Here is a 26,820-nt window from a genome sequence, read left to right as displayed (position 1 = left end):
AGCTGCACCTCCCGCAAGCGAGTTAGCTGAACCATGCGCTGAGATGTGGTTATGGCATGTGATATCCCTGGCTCCCTCTGTGGCTGCTGCTGCAGAGGTAAGAAAGGAGGTGGGCAATGAAAAGCCTGTGATGCTGTCAAGAAACACAGTGGAGCTGCATGTAGTATGTGGGCACCACAGAGCTGTCAAAATCAGGCCCCAAGACTGAACCATTTTTCTATGTCCCCTGAGTCTTGCAGGCCGATGAACAGATTTGGCGATCTGGGACATCCTCGCTGCAGAGCCCAGCTGGCCACCAACCTTCTGTGAGTGAGCTCTCTCTTGTAATGCAGTCTGGAAAGGTGCTGAGATATGCAGTGCTGGTGAAACACAACCCCTTTATTTCACGTTATACCCCTCCACTGAACGTCACCATCTCCAGCCATGCTGTGTCTCTCATTCCCTTTAGGCGAGAGGGACCATACCGTCTGTGGCCTTCCACTCCCTCAGATACACATGGTTCCAGCTGTAGATTATTTCTTTGCCTTGAACTATCCTACCTGGTACCTCAACTTGGCTCCCTGGGAACAGGGCTTCCTGGAAGGATCTACCCATCTCAAACAACTAAATGGGGGGCTGCTCTCCACTTACCCTTCCCCAGGCAGAGATAACAGGAAAATCCCTCTGCAGCCCATGCTGCCAGACCCCAGGGTCTGCAAGAAAGAGAAAAGAGCCCTGTGCAAGTCTCAGCTGGAGACACACTTGGGAGAAGAGCATTGAGGAAGAAAAGAAAGAGGACTCAGGTGCCAGTGTTGGCAGGGGACAAGCAGGACGGCTGTGCTGTTGCAGAGGTACTGATGTTCAGAGTGCGACAAGCAGTGATCTTCCCAGCACAGCTCAGTGAGCAGTGCCAGCCCACTGTACTTTCTGAACCTCTGGGACATGGGGCAAGAAGTCCTGGCTGCCATGAGCCATCTGTGACTGCAGTAACTGTTTCTGACTCAGCAGGAATTAACCCAAATCCCTGCCAGGAAAGAAAACAAGTTATCCGCTTTCTGCTAAGATTCTGTCCCCTGCTCTGGCCAGTGCTCTCATTTTAAAAGCCCAAGTCCAGAGCTCTGACTGAAGCTGGATGACTTCTTGATTGGTGCTTTCTTTGGTCAGGTAGCGTCCCCTTGGGATTTCAACAAATCCTGTCTCTGGGTAGGAAGATTTTGTAGCCTAGCAAGATGATAGCCAGTTCATCAGGAAAACTGAAGAAGCTTTGGCTTTTGCACTGCAAGGACATCTTTGCTGGGTGCCTTGGTCTGAACCTGGATGCACTTATGAGGGTCAAAAAGCCTGTTGGGTCCTAGCCCTGCACCAAGCAAGCAGAAAAGGTCTGCTTGAAGGGGAACTTAGTTTTGCTGCACATAGAGGCACAAAGTTATGTCTTATCAAAGGATGACACTTTTAAGATGCTAATTTTTTGTGAAGATTAAATGTGAACCACTAGGTTTCTAGAGAGAATATTGTGCCCCGGGCAGCTGCTTGGGCTCGTGGTGGGTTGGCAGGTGAGAAGCTGTCTACATCTCTGGAGAGGTCTGTTCTCCTGGTAGCCCAATTAAACAGTGTATTGAGATATGGTTAGTGAGTCACTTTCACTGTTTCTTGGTGGCTGGGGTTCGGTTTCTGGTTTTGCTGCTTACAGGATGAAATATCAATAGAAAGGCTTTTATGTGACATTCTGTGTTATTGTTTATAAATTCAATGGTGGAGAAGGAAAAGGCAGTCTTCAAATAATGGAATATTTTGGCAGATGTCCATCTGCAGCGGAAATTTAGAACTTCTGAGTTTTCATTTCCTTTGGAAATATGAATCAGCATGCATTGCCCTGAAAAAATTTACTGTGTAACAGAATATAAGCCTTAGACACATCTTGTGTCTAACTGGTATCTGCAGAAGAATAGCCTCACATCTTAGCTGATCTCTCATGGACATAAAAATAACAACAAGCATAGAGGTTGGTAGAATGGACCTCAGAGAAAAAAACAGTATATATTATTATAAAAGCAAATTTGTGAGAATCTTCAAATATTCAGTTTTGCTTCTCATTTTGACTGTCAGGTTACGTAGTTGTGCCCATTCAAATACTATCTGAATCTGTGTAATTAACCTTTGGGAAAATGGGGGAAGGAGGGTTTAAAGGGGAAATTTTGGGGTCTAAACTAAAATAGTCTTACAAAATAAGATTAATTATATATCCAGTTGATGGTGTACAGTATTAAAATCTACCACATGGAAGCCTTGGCCCATGGAAAGCTATTCAATAGTATCACATAAATCTTACCACATAGTTCTCAAGATGTGGAATTTGAAATCATAAATTCCATCTTTAAGCAGATTAATACTGAAGACATGTTTTACTAGATCTTGGTTAATTACTTCCAGACTAAGTTGCATTTTCTTTAGATAAGTTAACACAGTAAAAAGAAACATAACTGTAAAATGATCATATTGGTAGACTATTGGACACGGTTTTTAGAAGTCTTTAACACCTCTGCTTTTTTAACTGTTTCAGTTACCTTTTTTAAAATTTAAAGGGCAAGTGTTTGGGTCACCATTACAAGTTATGTAAAGTGAGAGGTGAATGAAAGGTTGTCAGGAGATTTTATACGTGCCTAAATTTCAATATGTGCTTTGTTGAATTAAGGCCCTAAATCTTAAGTTCTAGATTTTTGAATATTTGGCCAGGCAATAGTGTCTCCCAGCATCCCATACAAAGTCACTATAGGAGCAGAACAAGAATCTGTCTTTCTGGCTTTCACTGCAGTCCAGGACACTGTCTCATCCACTGGCAGTCCTTCACGGCATGAAGTAGATGTAAGACCTTCTCATTCTACAGGTCAGTCCCATGTAGCCACCATCCTTGTTCTTGAGCAATCCCTGTTAGCTAAATGCCAGTTTGGAGGGTCTGTACACTAGCAATGGATACTGGTGGATGTCTGCTCAGTGTTGCTGGTTACCTGTTACTGGTTACCTGTTCTGCTCTGATATCTCTTGTTCTGTTTCCTTTGACCCCAGTTTCATGCCTTTTGGTTCATTTCTCTCTGACAAAAAGCATCCCACAGAACAGAAAGACTGTGCTAGTTTAATATTAACACCGAGTCAAATGAATGTTTGAAGGCTTGGCTTTCTGGCTTGAATTTTGTTTAAACATATGTGTTTTTTTAAATAAAAGTGAAGTAATACAGTCCAGGAAGATCATCATGGAATAAAACCATTAGTAAATCCTGAATAGCTTCAGAAGGGAGATGGTGCTTCTTCACTTAAATAGTGAAGTACCATCAGAAATGCCTCTTTAGCTTGTCAGGCAACAGTAACCCCTCCAGTCTCACACAGCTAGTTTGCGACCCTCTTCAGCTGCCCAACTTCTAGGCCTCTGTCTTACCTCATGCATCTCCCTGGCTGCTCTCCCCAGTGCTAAAATCATTTGTCAATAGACCCGTGAGTTGCTATGCTGGACATGTGAGGCTGTGGAGTGAAAGGTGTGCAAGGGGGAAAGGATGTGTCTTTGCATGTAATAAAGCCTAGATTTTAGGCACATTCTTCTGAGCTGATGTGCCTGGCTCTCCTGTGTTAGGAAAGAAGTCAGTGGAGAGGGAAGCCATGCAGAAGCCCTGGACTTCAACATTCAGTTTGTAGAGAAAAGACTGAGCAGATTGCAGACCTCCCCTGGGCAGAGCTGGGGGCCCCTCACCAGGACTGAGTCAAAGAATAAGCCCCTGAAAAAGATGGTGGGAATCTAAAGTCTGCAACAACACCTCTGGTAACAGCTCTGCTGCAAGGGTTTACTCTCATTTGAATCAGTGAAACACCCAAGAGAATATTTTAGTCAGCCTCTAAAACACCATCCACTCCAGAGACAAATTTTAAGGATAAGCAGAAACTGTAGGATTCGAAATATGGGCTACATAGAAAAACCCCATGTGTACAGCTCCGTTAAAATGTCTGTGCCCATCTAGCATCTTGCTTGACTTTGGAAAGCTCCTTGTAAGTACCATGAGATGTCGAATAACATCTGCATTGAGGGATTTAATACCCCTATAGTCTGTATCGCACATACTCTCTCTACCTAATTAGCAATTCTCTCTTACCTGCCCAGTCAGCTCCATGTGGTGTCCACAGCAGAGATTTTAATGTATATATATATTTTTTCTTTCTACAGTTCCTAGTCTTGTGACCATTGGCTGTGCTGATTCCCCCCTGTGCCCCTTCCCAAGCTGTTTGCTGCTCAGTCTTCCTCCTCCCCTTTCTTCTGCTCCCTCAAAATGTCATATGTGCTAGAAAGCTAAAGATTTAAAATCTTAAATCTCAGCAATGTGAATTCCAAAAACATCAGCTATAATGGTTTGAACTTCAGCCTCCTTCTGTCTCACACCCACCTACCATGGCTGTCTTTGCCAGGTTTCCTCTCCCCTTCTGCTGCAGGGACTTTTAAAAATAACTGTGTAAATCTGAATGAAGCTCTGGATGTAGCATGACTGTTAAAAAATTATAAGAGGTATGTTCATGCTGCAGGGAATCTCCCTGCATCCACCTGAGTGCTCAAAAGGCAGACCTGGGCACAAACCTGTTTGAACAGCGGTATTTTAAGACATTGTCTGCATACCAACTACTGCAGAGTCCTTTTAATTTTGCAGTACACCCTCTGCTGCTATGTAGGAGTAATCAAAGAAAGCTAAAAGCAAAGCACAGATAGCAATCTATCCTGGCGTGAGTATTTGAAGATGAAAGAGCTTTGTTATTAATGCCCCAATAACAATCTTTGCTTTCCCATCCCTGCACCAGCTGCATGGGAACCATCCTAGCAAACAGCAGTACTTTGCACCTTCCAGGGTTCATCAGTGACTTTCTGCAAATGAAGACTGTCTCCAGGTAAAATCTGTCAGAGTAGGGATAACTGAAGAAAAGCATGAGCAGCATTACTCTTGCCTAAGTCCTGACAAAAGTGAAAAAGATGCTCAGCACCTCAACCTCTACCCATGTACAGGAGCATGAAGACAGAAGGCTTATAGAACAAAAAAGGCATTGCAGGGATGCTGTCAAATTTCCAGGTGTAAACAAGAGCTAAAAAGGAGGGCTGCTTTGCAATGCCTTATGTTTTCCCGGAACCTTACAGGTTTTCGAGCAGTCACAGAGTCTGCCCTTTGTAACCCTCTGGTTCAGCTTCTCCTCCAAAACTGGCAGCTGGCTTTGTATGCCCCCACCCTCAGTGTTTTGCCGCTGGCCCCATGCAGTCTAGCCCTGCATTTCTTGGTCTCTCTTTGCATATCTTTGTGGCTGCAGACCTCCCTAGTAGGCACACCTCTTTCCACTCTGTCCCATAGCTTCCCTGGACTATTCTAGTTCAACTAATTGGCCTGGGCCAGACAGTCTTCACAGTAAACTGCAGTAAAGAGTGATTCATTGTGGTTTCGATTCATGAATTTTCATAATGTATAAATTACACTCTTGGAAACAGAGCTAGGAGAGAAAACAAAATTGAGCAGCAGGATTCCCTCTCAACCACTTCAGAGCCTCTAACCTAGAATGTCTCAGCTCTGATATCCAAATATCGAGGTTTCAGAGAGTGGTCCTGCCTCTCAGGGGACTCCTGGGCTCTGGAGGCTTCCTCTGTAATTTACCACAGGGAAGCACTGGGTTTTGCTTTGGATCTACTGCAAAGCTCCCAGTGGAGCTCCTTGGGGCCAAACAATTTGGATGCTTGGGGGTTAGCCCCCTCCTTCAGTTCATATCTATTCTGCCAGGGGCTATTAGGTCAAATGTGGCTCTCTGCTTCTTGAATGGCTCTGCTATACAGATATCAATTCCTTCCTTTACTTTAAAACCAGCTGAATGAGACCCATTTTTTTCTCAGACTAACTCCTACCTAGATTGAACTGTTTAATTCACTTCTTTCAGTGTGTGTGTGCAATCATATACAATGCATAATATATCCCACAAGGCATCTGCTGTATATTGACATGACATCTCATGACCTCTAGTGCATTACCAGCTTTCTCTAGAGACCAAACATGCATTTCAGGATATCTTATTTGAGCAGAGAGCAGACTTAGCCATCTGCTCTTAAAATAGAGGGCATGAGCTTGGAAAGAGGCTTGCTACAATGAGGAGGCAAACTGTGACACTGGAGAACCTTTGGTTACCAAGATTAAACACCCTATTACTCTACACACACAGAACTCTCTATGCTGGAATTATGCATGCCGTTGACATGCAGGCAATCCACACAGTGGCTCTTCTCCCTATTGAGAGTTGGAGAGCACTTTGGAATTAAGCCATAATGCCTCATAGTCACCATCTCTAAATTTGCACTATTGATCCTAGTGTATTTTCCTCTCTCCCTTTCTTTCTTTCTTTCTTTCTTGGAACCTTGCCAATGCTGTTTTGATTTTGTGTTTTCTAAATCAGCAAATGCACATTGTACTCATTGGGCAGAAAAGCTGAACTGAGGGGTTGTTCAGTCTGTTGAACACAAACCAACCACACCTCCCTTCAGTTAGCATTTTTCCTAGAAGGATTTGCTTGCTTCAGAAAAGTTCTTAGACATAGTTCTCTAACCTCAGAACAGGACCCCTGTGACTCTATCCCTCTGTTTCGAGCATCTCACAGCAGAGTCCTCTGTGGCTGGCCATCAAATCTGAAGAAAATTTCCCCAGTACTTGCTCCCACGGGATTTCTCCCTTTTTGCTGAGGAGGGCCGTGCTCGCCCGCCACTCCCGGGGCCCGGTCCTGCAGCACCATGGAGAGAGGCGGGCGGCCGGGCCGGGGGCGGCGGGCAGGGGGTGGTGGGCAGGCGGGGGGCAGGCGCCGGCCCGCCCCAGCCCTCAGCAAAGCAGCCGTGGGGAGGGAAAGGGAAAGCCCACGCAATTCCCCTGCCCTTGGCATGAATGCAAAGTGGTAGGGTTGTCTGCTGGGGGGACTGAGCGCCCAGCCCCCTCCTCAAAGTGTCTGACGTGTCTGCGGTGGGTGAGCCTTGGCTATTGGGCTGCCTTGCTGTTTTTTGTGCAACTTTCAAGTTAGTCTTTTCCCGCTCCAGACTGAGCTCTTGTGCAGGCTCGTGGGAAAGCTTCTAGCGTCATCCCGAAGCTTTGCTGTCCACGCTGGCTTTGCAGCACTCTCCCCTTCCCAGCTGAACATGAATGTTGTTTGACTGAGTAAAGCTGCTCTTGGTGCAGGTGCTGCAATAGGAGTTGCCTTATTTCAGTTTCCTTTCATCCCTTAGCTGTATCGTGATTAACACTTCGTGAAATAGCAGATCTGAATCCACTGGCCTACAATACTTGAATGCATGTGCATCATCCTTTCTGTATCAGTTACCATCAGGATAGCAATGCTCACACCACTTGGCTCCACTAAGAAAGGCACTGGCAAAACTAAAAGGTCAGCAGAGGATCTGAGACTCAAAGCAGAGCACTTCTAGTTTCTGGTATAGCTCCCTGAATACACACCTCGGAAAACTGGAGATTGTAGAGGAGGCACGAAACAGAGTGCCACACACTATGCGCGCTGAACTTTGAACCTGTAATTTGAACAGGCCTAGGGCTAGTTGCTGCCCTGGTGGACTTAGAAAGTGTCATAAGAAAGGGCTGTGACCACAATTCAGTTTTCTAGACTTAGAGTTCTGCATCTTATGTGAGCAACACAGCTCTCCTGTAGCACCACCACAAGGGGAATACTTGAGTAAGTAAAATATCTAAGTTGTGGCTACCTAGGACAACTAAAGCTAATTCTCATCAAATTCGAAGAATTCTGGGATTGTTAGAATTCAGGGTGATAAGTGCAGGACGAAGGAGAAGAGAGGTAACTAGTGCCTGTGGAGCACTGAGGAGTTAGCAAGAGGTGCTACTTTCCACTCATGGGGTGGGTAGAAACTCTGCCATAAAAAGTCAGTATCTTTCCGGAGTCCAAGACAGCATGACTCCAATGGAGCTGTGAGCTTTAGTTCCCAGGCTCACCCTTGGAAGGTATTTTGTGGGTCTTTCTTACTGATAAGGCCTGAGATGTCAGTAATGTGCTGGTGGTTTTGTTAAACCATATTCTCTGTTAATTTTGATTTCTGTCATTTATTGATTGTGTGAGTTTATGCCTATGTGCAATTTTCATGAGTGTATCTGGTGTACTGATTAACATAATTAACTGAAGAGAAAGTGTTCCCAGATAATATTTAGCTTGAGGTTTGCTGTGTATTTGTGTGAGACCTGATAAATGACTTTGTTGTCTGTTTCTCCCTAAATCAGTTATTTAATAAAAGATACTGCCATGTCCCACAAACATTGCCTTAGATGATTGTAACTATGACAACACTTACTCCTAATTGTGCTACGGTAAATACTTTGTACTCCTCCAGTATCTTTCCTTTGAGTGTTTCAGTCACTGTGGCCAATTATACTGTGGCTGTACATGTGCATGTGCATGTACATATATATATGGACACAGCCCAGCTAGCTTTGGTACAGCGAGCAGTGCGACTGGGCTAACCCAGAGCTCAAGAAACACTGACTCCTCAAGATTTGTAGGTGGGCTGGGTTGTACAGGCTGAGCTCCTATTGCCTTGGCTGTCCTGCTGCCAGCACAACCGGTCCTCCAGCTGACAGTCAGTTCTGGTATGCACATACACAGCCAGTGACCACACTGGGGTCCTGCTCAAAGTCAGACCTTCAGGGTCTGGGCTTTGCTTAATGTGATTTAAATAGGGAAGAAAAAATCTTAAAACTTGATAGAGCTGATGTAGAAGTCTCTCCCTCAAAAGCTGCCAGAAGTGCAATCCAAACATTAATGACAATATCAATCTGCTTTGGAGTAGAAGTGACTCATGCTATTTACTGCTACTGCTTGTTGTGGGGAAACTAAGGATGGATAGACAGGAATGCAGTGAGGAGCCAGTGTAATAGAGTTATCTTTGGCTGAGGGACAAATTGCAGATAGATTCCATAAAAACATAAATGTGCGGTAGAAAAAGTTATTTTGCCATCCCAGCCTGCAGTCAGTTATGCAATAATGATGATACATTTAAGCTCTGAAGGCACAGATGTGAGCTTATTACTTCTTTAATATGAATGCTTTACTGTTTTACAATGTAGGACAGAGTGCAAAGCCCTTTCCCTGCTGAACTATTGTTTCCTTCAGATTAGCAGGAATTTATGCTTAGCAGGTTTTCCAGACCAAACACTGCACTCTTTTTGAATTCATGCTACATGTAACACTACCCTTTGCTGGTGCCTGCAATAACAGGTTAAAATTAGATTTCCTAAATGTCAGTTCAGCAGCTTGCTACCCTCTCATTTTAACAAGGGCACATTCCTTTAATTTGTTGTGAATTTTTCTATGTTACTCTAAACAGCAGATAAACAAAATCTTACTGGGATGCTTAAGTATATTATTTAAAGGATATATGCATACTCATAATGTATGTATTTTATTTATTCAAGTTTCAGTCTGTCAGTGCCCAAAATAATAGTAACAATACAGAGTATAAGTGGCAAATTGATTGCAGCCGATTATTCTGAAAGCAGCTTTTGTAGAAATAATAATAATAATAATAATAATAATAATAATAATAATGCAAGTTTGTAGTTACCAAAGTATTTTACATTGCTTTGAACAAATTTGATTGTACATGCCTGAGAAGAAGAGTTGCTTTTTTTCTTTAAATCTCAGGAAAAACAATGCATAAATGGTTATTTACAAAGGGATAATACTAGCTTTTAAAGAGTATATTTGAGTTTCTATGCCTTTTAATTCATTTTCTGATGATAGCATTCTTTAAAGAAGTAAAAGTATTTTTATCCATTCAGATCCCTCACCTGAGATTTGCAAAGGTTTGGAGGAGAGCATGATAAAATGTGTACAAAAATGATTCTGTGAATTTTGTCTCAAGATCCTCTGTACATGTAAGAGCTCTCTTGACCTTACTGAAAATCAAGCTGCACAGTGGCAGTAGGATCAGGAATCATCAAAACAGCATTTAGACAAACAGCTTTCTTTTTTAATTGTCGAAGTGGGTAAACACCCTGAAGGTGAAGCAGATAGGTTCAGCAGTGTATTTAAGCTTCAGGTAACCATTATGAAAGAAATACCCATCCCACGAAGTTAGTAACACAACTTTCTCCTTCTTCCAAAAGCCTGGGAGTTGATCTGCCTGTCCTAGCATGCAGTCTGACCTGGGGGGCGGTGAGAGGTGAGGAAAGGTGTGGGCTTGTAACATCCCCATGTTTCCATGTCTCCACGTGTGTGTTGTGTATCTGCCTTGTGCGTGCATGTGCATGAGCCTGTTTATATAACACTGTAACAACTGTGCAGCTGCACATTGGAGATCTGGTTCAGGTACTGGCTGCTTGCATTTTATAATCACGCTTCTTGCTGGTCTCATAAAGGCTTTGTAAACCTGGACTTCATTTTTCATTCCCTAAAATACCTGTCTTAACCTGTTGTTTCCTACTGTGGCCTGACTCCATCTTGCTCACGTGCTGCCCACATCCAGGGGAGAGCAGTCCCTCTGCCTCTGCCCTCATGGGAAGCAAATGCTGCTGGCAGGCAAGCAGTGCTGTTGGGCACAGTCTCACTGAAAACACTCTCTTGCCTAGTGTCTCAAGGCTTAGCAGCAAATAGAAAACAAACCTCCTCATTTACTGCTTTATACGCAGAGCAAAACAGAAAACACTTTCCTTAGCAGACTTGTACTTAGCTTCCAGCTCTGAGAAAACTCTTTCCTGATTTAAGGTAAGCAGTCACAGTTGTTTTTACATTTTGATAGATGGCTTCCAAATACAACTCTTTCCATCAAAGCAGATATTCTGAAAAAGCACACTTTCGATCTTTAAAGTTAAAATATTAGTCTCTGGTACAGCAAACATATACACGAGCACTTAATTTCCAACATGTAAGTATTTTTGAAGTATTCACAGACATAGTGCTTTGTTATCTAATTTCCGTAGATATTAAAAAGAGTTCCGATGACTGACACAGATCTTGCTGTCTTTCCTCCTCTCCCCATCCATCAAGCAACATGCTTATTTTCACATGGAAATTAGAGCTGGAAGACACCTTTTAGACGGTTTAGTCCACCTCTCTGCTAACAGTGGTTTGTTACTGACTGTATCTACTGGAACTTTGTCCAGTATACTTATCTTATATTGCTAACCACAGAGTAGAGATTACTGTCTTTTCTTGGAATGCATATCATTCCCAGGAAGTTGTTTCTGATATTCAGCCTACAGTATCCTTTAATTATATTCATAACAATGCTTTAATCATAATCTCCTGCACAAGCCAAAACAATCTTTTTCTCCTCAGGCTCATATCTTGCAATACACATAGCTCTCCAAATGTTCCAGTTAAGTTACACTTACTTACCTTCTACTTTGAAGAGAGTAAGGTGAGGTCTGCAGTGAAAAGCGCCCAGTGCGTTGCCTGCACAGTTCATCCAAAGGCCCTGGAAAACCCAGGTGGCAGTAATAACAGATGATGCTCGGCTAGTGACTTTCCACTCATTAGATGCAGTAGCAGCAATAACAGCTCCTATCCCACAAAAACAAAAAATAAAAGCTATAATCTGTATTCCTAGCATGTTTCACTGTAACCCAGGCGCTTGGTAATGTCACTGTGGGGAGAGAAAAGTACTTCAGTCATGTGGGTAAGTAAAAAGGCATAACATAAGCAAATTATACTTGAACAAGTTCAGTAACACTTGTTACAGAAAGTTAATGTGGCTGAAAGAAATTGTCATGCTTGAGTGATTTAAGAAAGGCCTCAGGCATTACAAATGTTTAGAAAGAAAGATAAAGTACAATTTTACAGGAGCTAATTACTAGTACTTACTTACTAATTTCCAATTGTAAAAATTAATTAATTTTTTCATATTTTTTCAATTAAGATATCCCTGTTAATGCTTAATTTTTAGTTAATTGGAAACTTACAAGCATCGCAATCTAGCAAAAAAGGTTCAGAGTCCAAACTGTACAGCGCCATTTAACAGATTACTGTAACATTTTAGGAGGATCACGCAACACTTGAAAATACATGTTTAAAAGGCTGTGAAATTAATTCAGCTGTAGCTAGCCATCAGGCAAGCAGCTGTGCTTCGAAGATAGTAACATCTTGGAGGCAGGGGCTGTTCATAGGACACCAAATCTAGTGCAACAACAGTAACAACAAATGGTCCCTAAGAAGTGAGACAGCTGCGGTGGCGAGCAGAATGGACTTCGTCATGTAGCTCCTATTGAGATTTCTCCTCTGGTCAAAAGTCATCATAGAAAATTCACTGCTTCTTACGGTATGTCTGCTTTGCACAATGAACGTAGCACAGAAATATCCATCCTACCATTGACTGAGCTCCTGTGACCTTATGCTGCAGAGCAGCTCAGGTCCTGAAAGGCTATCGCTGATTTAATAAAAAGTCGTCCCTAAAGTGGTAGACACTGACTCTTAGTGGAGCTAGTTAGCCCAGACACAACACCATTTTGAAATAGCTATTCTGTTTCCTGTTCTTGAGTAAACTCTGTCATTACTGGTGTGGGATCTATGTACAGCTTTGCAGGCATAAGTGGCCTTCAGTCTCTTTAGGTGTCAATGTCCACCTTTATCTGTGGCCATCCTCATGCTCTGGTCCTTTTGGCCTCGTCTCTGAAGAAGGAGCATGTCTCCTCTCTTTGGTGTTATCTTATGCCATTTGCTGATATGAGATCACCCTGGATGTTGAGTATACACCATAACTTAGTCTTTTTTTTTCCCCTTGGATGCTTTCAGTGTTGCTTCTCCATGTTACAGCTGTGATCACCACCACACTGAACTTTGGCGTCTGAGTTTTCTTCTAGACTTCCCAGGGCTCAGGCAGAAGTAACCAAGGATACTGAAAGATCACTGATATGACCAAGAGGAGTTTTACAAAGACTGTCCTGTTGGACCATCACCTGGTATTTCCACTTTAATCAGGCTTGGGTTCAGCACTGAGCAACGAGACCCAAAAGTATAGTTATACAGACCAGGAAATCATACTATGAGAAGGAATTTCTTTTCAGAGTAATTAGTAGACTCACATCCTACACACCAAGTGCAAATAGAAAGTTTTTCATTAACATGGTCAGCTTTAGAGAGAAGGAACGCAGTTTTGCTACAGAGCAACACTATAATACAGCAGGTTGTTTTAATGCTGAGGACAATATTACACAGAAAGCATCAATTTTTCTTTGCTGTCAAATAGTCACACATAGTCAAACATATTTGTCCTATGACAAGAGTTAATCTTTATGTAATCCTTCCCATTTTTCACTAACATTGAAATTGTATAGAGGAGAATATAGAAATGGGCCCATCTTTGAAACAGATTACTGGGAGCTAATATTACTTTTTGTTCAACCTCTGCCGTATGTTGTTGGTCTTTTTTTGTCAAAGGCTGTGTTAGACTGAGAAGAGATGTCATTAGGTATTTTTTTTCAAACCAGCTCTGTGACAGTCCTGTTGGCTGAGTGCATGGAGAAGCTCAGAGGCATGTTTGGCATCTGATGCTAAATTCAGGCCTTGTTCTGGACTTGCCCTGAGTGCTCTCCTCACTGATCCAGAGATATCTGAGAACTTGTTTGTTTGGGCTGAGGAAGCAAAGGTGGCTGGATGTGACCACCAGCCCATCCCTGCCTGCTCTGCCCCTCGCTATGCACGGCAGTATGCCTTACCAATGTGACCTGCAATGAACTACCCAGGCTCAGCGGGACAGGGATGTCTGGTTGCTTCTTAGCAATGTGCCCCAAAGGCAGAGGTACCTCCTCTGTAGGTCCTTGTTCTTTTACACAAGTATCATGCTATCAAGGGACTTTATATTTCTGTTTCTAGATGGACTGCAATGCAAACTCCTAAGAATGAACCATTTTCCCTTCTCAGTGTTAGATGATGATATACGAAGGCCTCATCCAGTGCACATTCACTCATGTTTGTCATGCTCTTGGGACACCAAAAGCCACTTATTTAAATGGAGTGTGCCTGTACAAGGAATAGGCACCACTTGAACTATAGACTGTTTTTAGAGCTTAAGTAGGGCTTAGTGATTTCTTGGCCTTGATCCTGATTCTGGTCTAGTGCATGACTTTCATGGTTAGAAACACTTTACCCTGCATTGTTTCTAGGCAGTCAGTGTGTGAGTGATGAATAAATTAAACAGATACTTAAGTGATAAGAAAGAAATAAGCAGTCCTGTTTACAGCCCTCATTTCTTCTATAAACTGTCAGGAAGTAAGTTAATCAGTCATTTAAGAATTTCAAGGCAAAGTTGAAAGTTAACCTGTTAATGGTGTTTTTCATTGTATCAAAGCTTCTTTTTTCTGTTACTGAACAGACAAAACTTGGAAAACAACTGATAGCTTAATGAGTATTTAAATATAAAGTTGGAAAAGGGAAAGCATTGCTACAGGCCTTCATTGAACTATTGCTCCCAAAACTCCACAAAAGGCACTAGCTGATCATGTGACATATCACTGACTCTGTTTAATTGAAAACTACACAATTAACATGCGATATTGCTATTACTGCTGATATCCCTTTTTGAAATCAGTCCAATGCCAGTTTTTAAATAAAGCTGACACCTTTGCAGCAGGGCAGGAATGCTTACATTGGTAAGCTGTAGCCTCTAGTTTATGATTTTTACTTTGATCTTCACGAATTGTGGCAACCTGGATGAGTAAAGACTTCCCAAGACTTGTATGTTGGCTGATACAGATCTGATTGCTGACCATATATGGTTCCCTCATAGAGACATGTACACTTTAGCAAACTGAATTAGTTGTGGGGAAGGCTACAGTAAAATTAAAAAAGAACTAAGTGCAACAAAATCCAGATATCATCTGAATAAGCAAAAGGAAAGCTCTACAAAGGAGGTAGCTAAGGTAACATGGGGAGGGCCTGCTAGATAAGCAACTAGTAATGCTGAAGATATTCCTCTGCAGAGTGGATGGGCAACACAAATTGATCCTGAGCACTGTGAAGGGAGTTATGAGAGGCCTACACAACCATGGAGAAGTTGGATGAGCACAACAAGAACTTACAGAGACAGAATAAGTGATCCAAGACTTCTGGAGAAGCTGAAGAAGAAAAAGCATTGTGTAAATGGTGAAGAAATCATAAAGCCTAGGGTTATCAGCACACAACGCAGGCAAGGGCTAAGCTGTACGGAAATATGGCTGAGCCAACAGCACAAATACAAAGAAGGTTCCTGGGAACTGGCAATGACATATGAGCCAGTGCCAAAAGTAGGAAGGATGCATTTCAACTAAGTGCCAAATCCTGCCATCCATTCCAGATGCATGCACCCTAGAAACTCTGGGTAAACAGCGTTGCAGGCAAAGGTCAGATGGGCATCAGTGATGAGTCACCAGCCAGAGAGGAATTTGAAGGAGCAATGAAAATACTAAAAATGGGAAAGCTGATGGAATAGACAATTTCACAGGTTCCTATAGGAAAAGGGCACCAGAACATTAGGCTATGGCAAGATAAAATAATTGTGGTTAGAGATGTTTGCTCTTCACCTTGTTATCCAGGAAGTGCTGGGCGGCATACGCAGTTAAAGAAGGTAATCTCAGTGTCTTACACTAATTCCAAATTTGTTTCTTTTTTATTGAGCTCTACAGTCAAGGTGCAATAACATGATTGTAGTATTAGTCTTATACTATAGTATAATCATTCTATTAATCATAGTACAATTGTTATATTGCTATAATATAGTACTGAAAGAGGTGCTGCATATACCCATCACTAGAAGAATTGCTTTGAGACTATATAGACACCTCCATAGTGCTGTCCCCCAACCCAGCCCTGGGCTCGAGTGACTTCCCCAGGCCTGGCCCTGGGTCCCAATTTTCTCAGTGGCAGCCTGAACCCCTCTGCCCAGCCTTGAAGACCCTCGGGGCAACGTGAACGCCCCACATGGTCCTCTAGGCTCTTCCTGACCCCTCTCCTGCCCATCCCTGGACCTTACAAGGACTCACAGCCACTTGGGCCCACCAGCGGCTGGGAACTAACCCATGGCAACCCTGACCCATGGAGCCGCACGGTCCCTTGAAATAGCCCCCTGGGGACCTCCGATCTGACCTGGGACCCAGGGGACAACATGCATGCTCCTGCTACGACCAGGATGTTTCATACCCAGTGCCCCCAGCTCCAGGGGACTCCCCACACAGGGAGTCCCCAGCCCTTGCCACTACCTGGCAAACCATTATTTAAATGTCTGGTCATGAATGGCCAAAATTAGGGTCAAACTGACTAATCAGTAATCCTGTCTGTACATAGTTCACTTGATTGGATTGTATTAGTAGTTTTAAAAGACTGAATTTAAAAATACATGTAAATAATCATTCCTTCCTGTGTGCTGCTCAAAATTATGGAGTACAGACATAGAGCAGAAAAAAAAAAAACATAATGTGAAGAATATACCTGAAATAGTAATGTAAATTTTGGAGCAAAGTTCTACCTGTGGCAAATCTGACAACTGATCAAAACTGTGTGAGACATTTTGATATAAAGTAATAATGATATTATTATGAAAATTAATAACTAAAATGAGTTACTCTGAATGAATTTCCTAATACTGTGCTTTGCATATCAGAAAAAGTGCTCATGCTTTCACAATATTCCACCTGCTAGTACAACTCTTTAAAATTACAACACATAGTCAGATTGCAAAACACTGTCTTTCTCCACATTTCCTCTTTAGTCTATCTCATAAGGAATGTTGCAAACCCATCTTCTCCCCTACTGGCCTGCTGTGCTATCAGCCTTCTTGGATACCATCACTTTATATGGGATTAGGCAAGAAGGAAAAAAAAGTGTTGTTGCCCTACTGCACCGATTAACCTCCATACCTCCTTGAAGAGGGTGCCTCCACCCCATCCACTTCCCATCCCAGTGTGGCAGGGAACAAATCCCTGAGTTAAATTACTACACTTACTGGACACCTGCCAGTGTGCTGTTCTAATGATTTTTGCAATACTGCTAATCATTCTTTCCCTAAAGACAGTAGAAACATACCTGTTTTACAGTCACAGATATGTACTCCTTTTGCCTCAGATATCTGAGATAATGAACATAAATGCAAGTTCATTTGAGCAACCACCAACCTCTCCTGTTCACATAAGCCCTTTACTATTGCCCTGTCTGCTGATAAAGGCTAGGTGATTCCCACTAGAGCAGACACACAAAAGTATGCCTGGACATCTAAGCATCAACTCCTGTGACTTGCTTATATGATACTGGAAGCAGAATTTGATAGATTTTAGCATATTTAGACCACTGAGGAAACATCCTCGGTAGGCTCATTTACATATTTGCTTGTCACCACTGACATCCCAAATCCATGAGATGTTTGCTTCAAACTGCTGCAGGTATAGCCACTTGAGCCTTGAATGAGAGGGACCCCCTTTACCTCAGTGAAATATGCTTTTTGTTCTCATCAACTGTAAAAAGTTCTTTTTTGAAGTGAAGCAGGAGTTGCCTGGGAGGAGCAGCCACCATATTTGATCCATTGGTAGTGGTCTGACTGGGCCTACCTCAGTATTCTACCCTTCTGTGGGACAGTGACTCTCTTTGGTTTCTTTTGTTTGGCTTTTTTGACACTGAGTATCACGTCACTTCCCAGTTCTGCATATTCCTAAGCTTCAAATTTGTGTCTGAATTCTCTCCTACTAAGCCTCTCACTGCCTCGCTCAGAGACCTCTTCATCACTTTAACCAAGATCTGATACCAGGATTTGAGTAGGGTCTTCTAACAAAAAACTCCAATATTGCTTCTGAGAGCAACCCAAAGTTCTCCATTCTTGCTCCAGCCATGTTTTCCTCAGACGATTTCCTCCAGAGAAGAAAAAGACTCTTGGGTGTTAACATATTCTACTTTTCCTACTTGAGTCTTAGTAATTTAACTCAGGGATTAGTTCCCTGCTTGCCCTGCTGGAAAGTCGAAACCTAGTGTTTCACACAGCACATCTGAATTAGCTTTCAGGTCCACCTCCAGTCCTCCCATCAAAGGCAAGCCTTATTGCAGTGTTCAAGAGGTCCTCCACCTCTTAAGTTTCCAGGTAGTAATGCATTAGATCAAGCCATGCTGAGAGGAGCTGATACTGCCCAGGGCCCAAGTTTATAAAACTAAAGGTAGCCAATATTGTTCAGATAGTCTTTCTGAATGTCTCAGCCCACTGAGCCAACTCTCTCAAGCTTGCCAAGCAATGGAGCATGGACTACGTACCTCTCTCTCACATCTCCAAATGGATCAGCCCCTGAGCATATGTGAGGAGCTAGAGGTGTGGCACTGCTCTTTCTTTGCTGGTGAGTTCCCAGCTTACTACCCAATTTATGGCCTTATGCCCAAGGGCTATGGCTCTTTGTTAACTCACACTTGCTGCTAATGAAAAGCATATCCAGGCAGCCCATCAGCTATGACTCACAAACCTGACAGGGAACCGCTTACCACGTTAACGCCTTCCAAAATCATCATGAGCCAGTAAAGCATGATCAGGGCTGTCCATGGGCTACGCCCAGCTTCACCTGTCTTGTAAAACCCAGCACATTAATGCAGTAGCCAGGAGCTCTTTAGTGGCATCTTGGTCACCTTCTTGGTCTTGGTCCTCCTCACCACTTTGTTCATAGCAGGGCAAAAACCAAATAACAGGGGGATTGCTATGCCACATCTTGCTCATCATTCATTAACTGCCTCTCATATGGGGTTTTTGGCTTTTGATATTCCAGCATCTTAAGGCAAGAAGGAATCCTTAAAATTACCTCATCTTTCTGTACGTCACCAACTGAATTAGATTTCAGACATTTTCCCTTTTTACTGAGTCAAATCTGACAAAAGTCCATTTTTGGAGAAGGAATTCACTTTTCAACTTAAAGGATGAAGCTAAAGACAGGAATGTGTTATTGAGCATTTTTTTTCCAAAGGCAGTTTGTTCAGTGTCTTAAATTTGTCTGTCTACAGCATCCAGTGACCCTTTTTTTTCCTTCATTAAGCAGTCTTAGTATTGTCTACTCTGGAAATAATTGTGTACTGGAGTCAGTGTATAATTGACCCTCAGTTATATTTTTCATAAACTAAACACATTAAGCTTTCTTGCATGAAGCATTTTCTTGAACTTTCAGATAATTTCTGAAGCTCTTTTCTGCATCTTTTCCAATTTGTCAACATTCTTATCAAATTATTGGCACCAAAATAGAAAGTGATGGTCTGGTATTGTCTGCTCCAGTGCCATATGCTGCTTTTTATCCAGAAGAATCTCATTAACTTTTTACCACAGTACTGCATTAGAAACTCATATTCAGTTATGACTCTTGAGCATTTTCTGCAGGCATTATTTTACAGAACTGGAAATTGAGCAAGCCTCATGTGCAATTTTGCAAATGGCTCTTTTAAAAGAAAGTAATGTTTGATGTTCCCTACGTCAAAGAAAGGCTTGCTGATTTACTGCCCTGAATGCAATGTATTAATAAAATAAAAAATACTAAAAAGTATTAGTAAAAGTATTAGTCCTTGGTATTAGACCATCTTAGACAAATAGATCTTGTACATGAACTGTCTACACAGCTGCATTGGCACAGTAAAACCAGCCCAGTTGGAAAACACCTAATTCAATAACCTTTCAACAGTAGAACTTACTTGTTCTATGGGTTTAAAGCACTGGAATCATATCAGATCTACCTTTTAGATCTACTGAACATCCTTCCCCATTCTGTGCTCTGCTTAATTTCACAGAAGTAGCCAAACATATCTCATGTTGCTTGGAAAACAAACCACTCTCGCTATTTATCATGAGTAATACATGATTGACCTGCTTCATTTTTGTGGTGCTATCTACTTTGGGAATGGGGGCAAAATGAGTGCAGTGTCTTTACATTTCTGTACCTATACTCGATCATGTTACAGCAATGTTTGTATATTTGCCCAGGAAGTTCTCAGACAGACCATAGCAGGCTGAAATGCCAAACTCCAGAATACTTCAGGACCAGAATTAATGGAATTCGTGCAATTTGAAAATAGCAGTGGAAAAACTTGCCAGTTTTTATAGCAGTGTGAGCTCTGCAGGCTCAGAGACTAAATGAACTTCATTGGTAGGATGTTAGTATTTATATGGGATTAGGCATTGTCCTAATGTTGGTAGTTTATTATCAGTATTAAATTCGGCTGGGGAAGCAAAAGATGGAAGCAGGAATGGGGAACAGTGTCATGGGAAGTTCTTGCAAGAACAGTCAAGACCTGTGATAGTTATGTTATTCAGAGGCTGAGCTTTGGCAGGGATGAACACTTTATGGAACAGATTTCTAAAGGGTCCAGGAGTAGAGCAGTAGTGAGAAGATCTGTGCCTTCCCATCTGATCCTAGGCCCTGAGACGAGGGAATTATTCTTCTCTTCCTCTCTCTCTCCCCACCTCAGAAATGGTGATGAGAGGCAGAGGAAGAGGGAGATGACTCTGCAGTCAGTCACAGTGACAGGCTATTTTTGATTCATTCTTGAATATGGATGCAGTGATGATGCCCAGGTATGCTCCGTGGGGCAGTCTAGGGCTGAAGCCCATGTTTAACACATAGTGGGAATAACGGCTTCTCCATTGAAAAAGCTCTCTTTTTTCCTTTTATGTTCCAAAAGCCTATCAAGTGTATTTATTTTTTCTGGACATCCTGAACCAAACCTTGATCTTCACAGTAGGTGACTGAGCTGCTCAGCAGTACTGTTTGAGTCTGATGGAGAAGTATCGTGAGGATGAGATGTGAAAACACTCCTATTGTCAAAGCCAACATCACCTTATCTCAGTCATCTTGCATGCATGAATTGTCTTTTTGTCTATCTTTTATTAAGTTCTGTATTCACAGCCAAGAGAGAATTCAACCTTGGAACTTCTTCATTTTTGAGGAAGAACTCCAAGAAAGTAGACTGTGTGTAAGTGTAGGGCAGAATAAGACTGTTGACATGACTTTAGTGAGTATAGAACAAAAAATTATTTTTCATTTAGGCTATCAACTACAATCTTTCCAAAAGTTCTGTATCTCCCTGGCACTGCCAGGCTTGTCAGCCATCAGTTGTTTTCTGGAATCATCCAGGTTTGGATCTCAGATATTTGGGAAGGACTAAGTGAAAATATGTTCTGCAGCAGATATTTTACAATGGTCTGAGTAATGCCATGCCAAAGCCAGTATTATTTTGCACAAGCATTCCAAGTGTTCCAGTGTTTCTCCAGGGTGCCTTTCAACAGATTTGCAGTGGGCTCAGAAAGTAGAGGACTTCTGTTTAGACAACTGTAATCAGATGTCAGTACAACCTCTTGTTTCATATCAATAACAGGTACAGTTTAGCTGTGATGAAAAATATGCTCTTTGCAAAAAAATTTTGTTTGATTTATCATTCTCTCTTTGTATTCTTTATTGTTCCAATATAATACAATTAATCATGCGAATTCTTACAAGAAAATGCATTTATTGATGGGTATATAACCACTGTCTGAGTCCTCCCTGATGATTTATAATCTTCCTAAATCACCAGTCTATTTCGGATTTGATGGAAATAAGACTTGGATGTTTAGTAAGAAGGTTAACTGTGTGAGATGAATAACAATATTGTACTGCCACCTCCTCAGCTATGGAAATTTACAAAATCTCATTCAGAGAAGAGAGAAAAAAACATTTTTTAAAGTGTAAAATTCTTTGTCTACCCACCGCATTACACACATACTTCACAGATCTCTATCTGTAGTCCAGTTCCAAGAGCAATGTCTCATTCTGTGATAGCTCCACTGTAGCCAGTGAAACTGCCCTTGGTGTTAATGCTTTCCTCAAAGCTGCTGTTATTCACCTGTTTTATTTTCCTTTCATGTTTTCTATCCACCTCAGGCTGTTGAATACCAATACCAGTTCTTGAACATAGGTAGACAGATAACAATGTTTTCAAAGTCATGTTTATAAAATATATCTTTTATCTTCTTTAAATGAAAGCATTGAATCTTCATCTTTGCCACTGAGTACTTTCCTCTGATAAAACTAAGATTAGGATGTGACTACACATATAAACAGTGAAATAGAATTTAAGAGTGAAATACTCATTTTGAGGGATATATACTGCTCTAGAAAAAGAAAAGATGAAGGCAATTGGTTTGCATGTCACTAGCATGATTAGGCTGCAAGGAAAGAGAATACAAACAGACAGGAAACCATTTAGGTCAAAGTGACTTTTCAAGAGATTTGTAGGAGATGGCCTCCTTGGGTAACATTGGTAAAGACCACAAAGCTCAGTTTTGCAGAAGAACATACATCTTGGTAATTTAATCTAAAAGGTAAATAGCTTTGAGAATTTGGAATTATTGTATAATTTAACTTTCTAAGGACACTGCTTCAGCAACAAATTCCACTGTGTTTTCTGTCTGTTCTTGATTACTCTCTTTTGCTCCCTGTGTTCTTTGTTGATCCTGTTGTTCCAACTCTGTTTCTTGACCAGACCTTGACTACATGTTCATTCTGTATGTAAAACATTGGCAGGCATAGATGGATGTCATCTCAAAATGTTAGCTACCTGAGCTGCTTTACTCCTCCTTGTGCTTACAAACTTTCCATATATATATTGAAAATCTGTAATATTTCCTGTTTCCCTAGTAGCAGTATGGCACACTGTTTCTGGTATGAGATGATAGATTCTTCACCAAATAGTAATTTAACCATCAGGAACTGATGTAATCCTAAACTTGGTTTTGAAATTTGTGCTATATAGAAGATTTGGTTCTGGCAAATAACCTTAATTTAAGTGGTCACAGCATGATTCCGTTCAAGATAAAGGGAGTAATTAAGATAGTTCTGCAGCTAAGTTCCCAGATTTTGAAACAGGAAGTGTTGGTGAATTCATGGGACTAATCAGTAAAATCAGCTGCCTTAAGAAGTTTAAGGACTTGAATGTAGAGGAAGTCTGGAACCTGCATGTTATACAAGAGGGAAAAAACAGCTTCAAACCTACTGGGTGAACAGGAAAGACCATTTTAGCCTGCTAAACTACTTATCTGCAGTTCAGAAAGCAAAGGCATATCACTAGAAATGACAAAAATCAAGCTGAGTCAGAGCTCACAGAGAGCTTCAAGGAAAACAACAAAAAGTCCTGAGATGTACAAATGAAGAGAGAACAAGCAAAGAAAACGTGGATCAGCTTTATGGAAAGAAGGAGGTAGAAATTAATGATATACAGGTATGAACACAAAATAAAGAGTTGAATCCAAAAAGGGACGTGGGTTTTGTGACAGTCAGCATCCAGTCAGGAGCATCAGTGTAGGTGCCTGAGTTTGTTATAGATTGACTAGGAGAGGTAAACATCTCCAAATGAGATTTACAGCACCGAAAGGCTGGAGGAGGAAGGCACATCTGAGACAGTTAATTGGGAATATCAAAGGGGCATCTAAAATGCTGACTGTTGCCTGGATTTAAGCATCCAAATAAAGGCTACAGTAAATGCCCCAGTGAGGCCTGGATTAGTTCTGTGCTTAGTATGCAAACTGTACTAAGTTGCAGGTGACTAGCTCACTTTTTTCTTAGGAAAAATGGTGAAGAGGAATAAATGGAAAAAAGTAGTAACCACTTCTGTGTAATAATATATTAACTAAAATATCCAGCAAAGAAGTGAAGTCCCTTCCTCAGCTTGTGTAAATACAAACCCACAGATCCTAGGTAAATCCTTCAGACTCTGTGATCAGTGGATTGTGGATCGACAGGATGGAATCACACTTCAGCCCCTGCTCTAGGCAGCTGGGCAGTGATGCAGCTGCCAATTCAATATTTGTGAGTTCAGAAAAGACATCAGGCCTGACCCTGGGACCTAGCAAGTGGGGGACTTAGCTGGATAAGAAGATACCCAAAGTCTAGTCTCACCTTCCAGAAGTTCTTATATATTTCATGTTATCCAGTGTAACAGAATAAAAAGCTGAAATAATTTTGGTGCTAGGGACCATCTAAATAAAGGCTGATGTAGAGAGTTTATGCTTATGTTATCTTTATTCCTCAAAATCATTAAAGCAGAAAAGCTTCCATCTGGTTTGCTCTCCACTCCTAATTGATATGAGCACTTAGTGGGACACAAACTCCTTTTGCAGTGTGCAAAACAGGGGGTATTAAGACAAGAATGATACAACATCTTTATAATTCCCACACGAGTGAGGAAATCAATATCACAAAGTGCAGAAGCAATCTGTGCAGGGTACATTTTCTGGATGCAGATTTGGGCTCTTTCTCCTGTGGCAACGCTTCAGTGTGTCTGTATCCTTTAGGTTCCAAAAGGTGCCTGCAGTGTGACTTTCCTCCCAAGGTCTTAAGGGAGTCATTGTCACTAGGCCAGTTTTACAAATTAAAAATTCCTGCATCTCTAATGACTGGATCATCTGCAAAAATTTTTAATCTAATTTTAAAATGTTTCAAAGTAACAGAAGTTCCATTCTTTGCTGCAAAAAAAGGAACAGCAGGACTAACAGTTCTCCTGTTTTCTGAGAAGTTTGAATAGGAACAGAGCTTCTACCTTCCTCTGAAGATAAGCTTAAATGAGGGTTCAGATGGAGCAAAAATATCATATTTACTAAGATGTTTAACCTGCATTTGGGAACTCATGCTTGGGGTTCATGTAGAGGGTATTTGCTTTAAAATATCTATCTCATAGTTTCCTTGTAGATGGAGTGTTTTACATTGATAGGTAGCAGTGTTACTTTCTATTAAAAACACAAAAATATCAATCCCTTAAAAAAGAAGTCAATTCTCCTTTAACCTCTGTGACAGCGATTTGTTGAAAAATCTCTAATGGACCAAATTTAGGGGTGTTACAAATGTGCCACAGATTGGCTCTATGGAGGATAATGTAATAGTACTTCAGAGTTTATTGCATCTCAGGAAGTGTCTTGTAGTCACTCAGGATTTGTACTAAGATCTTAATCTTGCAAGAACAAGTAGATTTGTTTTTGCAGATGATTTGCAGGAAAATCAAGTGGATTGCCTTAATGAACAAGTATCATCCATCATCACCATGCATGTTTGCGAGCCCACAAAAGTAATCAGGTAGATGCATAACATCATCTAAATCAGTATAGGACCTAGGCATCTCTGCCAGCCCGGTTCCTGGGGCTGCTGCCCTATTACAGTGCTCCTGGGCCGTCAAGGCCCAGTACAACCAAATGGAACAGCAAGAGGTAAGTTTATGATGAACATATTAATGTCATGAGCAATAGCAAATAGAGCAGAAAAGAAAATTATCCAGTTTGGATGCAAACACAGTTCGGTGAAGCAGAGATGAGTGACAACCTCATGCTGCTCAGCAGCCAGTTGTTGTGTGGAAATCAATATCAGAAAGTGCAGAAGCACTTTGCCACTGCAATTAGACCGATGTCATTTTTAATGCAATAACTATAACACATAATTTGGTTTCATGCTTGCCCGGGCATGGTCCCCCTGCCTTTATTTCTTCAAGCAGAAGCAAGCTGCTCAGAACAGGCACCAGCTTAGGCATCAGCACTCTCCAAAGCTGGTGCATAGGAACACATGGGAGAGAAAAGTCAAACATATTTCATGGCTTTGCTGTCCTCTCCTCTCCTTCTCCACTCAGCCTGCATCTCAGAGGCCTCAGAGCCTGACTCTGTCCTCATCCCCTCCAAAAACTGCAGCAGTAACATGCTTCAGAGATACAAGATGGCACAGGATGACCCACAGAACTGTCTTGCTCTTAGCTCATTTCTGGCTAGACTGTAGGCACAAGAAAGAAACACTGTTCAGAGTAGACTGTGTCATCAATACGGCACAGCCAGCTCTTGGAAATCTCTCTCCTCCTATTTACTTGCCCTGATCTCTGTCACAGACCTCCTTGCTTGTGTTTCTTCCTGCCTGATGCTTGTGTCTATGTCCAGGTAGGTAGGTAGGGGAAAAAGGAAAGAAGGAAAGAAGGATTCCTTTGTTGTGGGGTGAGCTGTTTTGGCCTAGGGAGAATGAAGGAGGAAGCTAAGTCAGAAAGAGACAGGCCTGATGCTGGCCACATGCTGAGAAAATCTGTCTGTCACCTTCATAGCCATCACTGCATGCCAGAGGCCGCACAACCTGAAGCCCTTCTAGCTACATTTATCCTGGTAAATTATGTGCCAAGATTCCCTCTAGCACTGAAGCCAGCTGGCACTGAACAACTCATACCCATATTGTGAGAATCTCTTACCCTCTAAAACAGGTGGCTGCATCCAGACTGCCTACTGGGGATGGGCCCTGCCTGTCTAACGCCCAAACGGTGCCTGTAAGTGCTGGAATTTGGCACAGGCCAAAACTGTGCCAGGGACTATCCTAATAACGTGTCCCCATCAACTCTTAGTTTACTGGTACGGAAGTACGGGAAGTTGCTCGGGCATGGATATCCCTCAGCAGAATGGTATTAGAAAACAAGACTTCTGGTGTTGGCTGGATGTTCTGCCACTCCTCTGCAGAGATACAGCTGCCTCCATAGTCTAGCCCAGGTGCTCTGGGGAAAGGAAAAATACTCCCAGGACTCTTAGAAATGCATGCAGCCTGCCAGAGCTAGAGATGTGGAACAGCACCATCTCTGACAGAAAAGAAACTTTGCTTTCCCATGTCTGAGAAAAGATTTTCATGGATTTGTCCTGGAAGAATACCAAAACCTGTTTTTGGCAGGAAGCTGTGCCTAAAACAGATTGTGAGCTCTTTTTGCAACAAGGGTGAAAAACAGGAACAGACCTAGAGGTACTGCAGAGAACTTTTTTATCCTTGGGGCATTCTCATTAGATGGTTGTGTGTTGTTCTAACCACATTATTTGGCTGAGTTGCCTGG

The sequence above is a fragment of the Apteryx mantelli genome, chromosome 1 (genome assembly GCF_036417845.1).
Source record: "Apteryx mantelli isolate bAptMan1 chromosome 1, bAptMan1.hap1, whole genome shotgun sequence".
NCBI lineage: Eukaryota > Metazoa > Chordata > Aves > Apterygiformes > Apterygidae > Apteryx > Apteryx mantelli.
The sequence above is the reverse complement of the archived record's forward strand: the minus strand, read 5'-3'. Positions refer to the sequence as shown.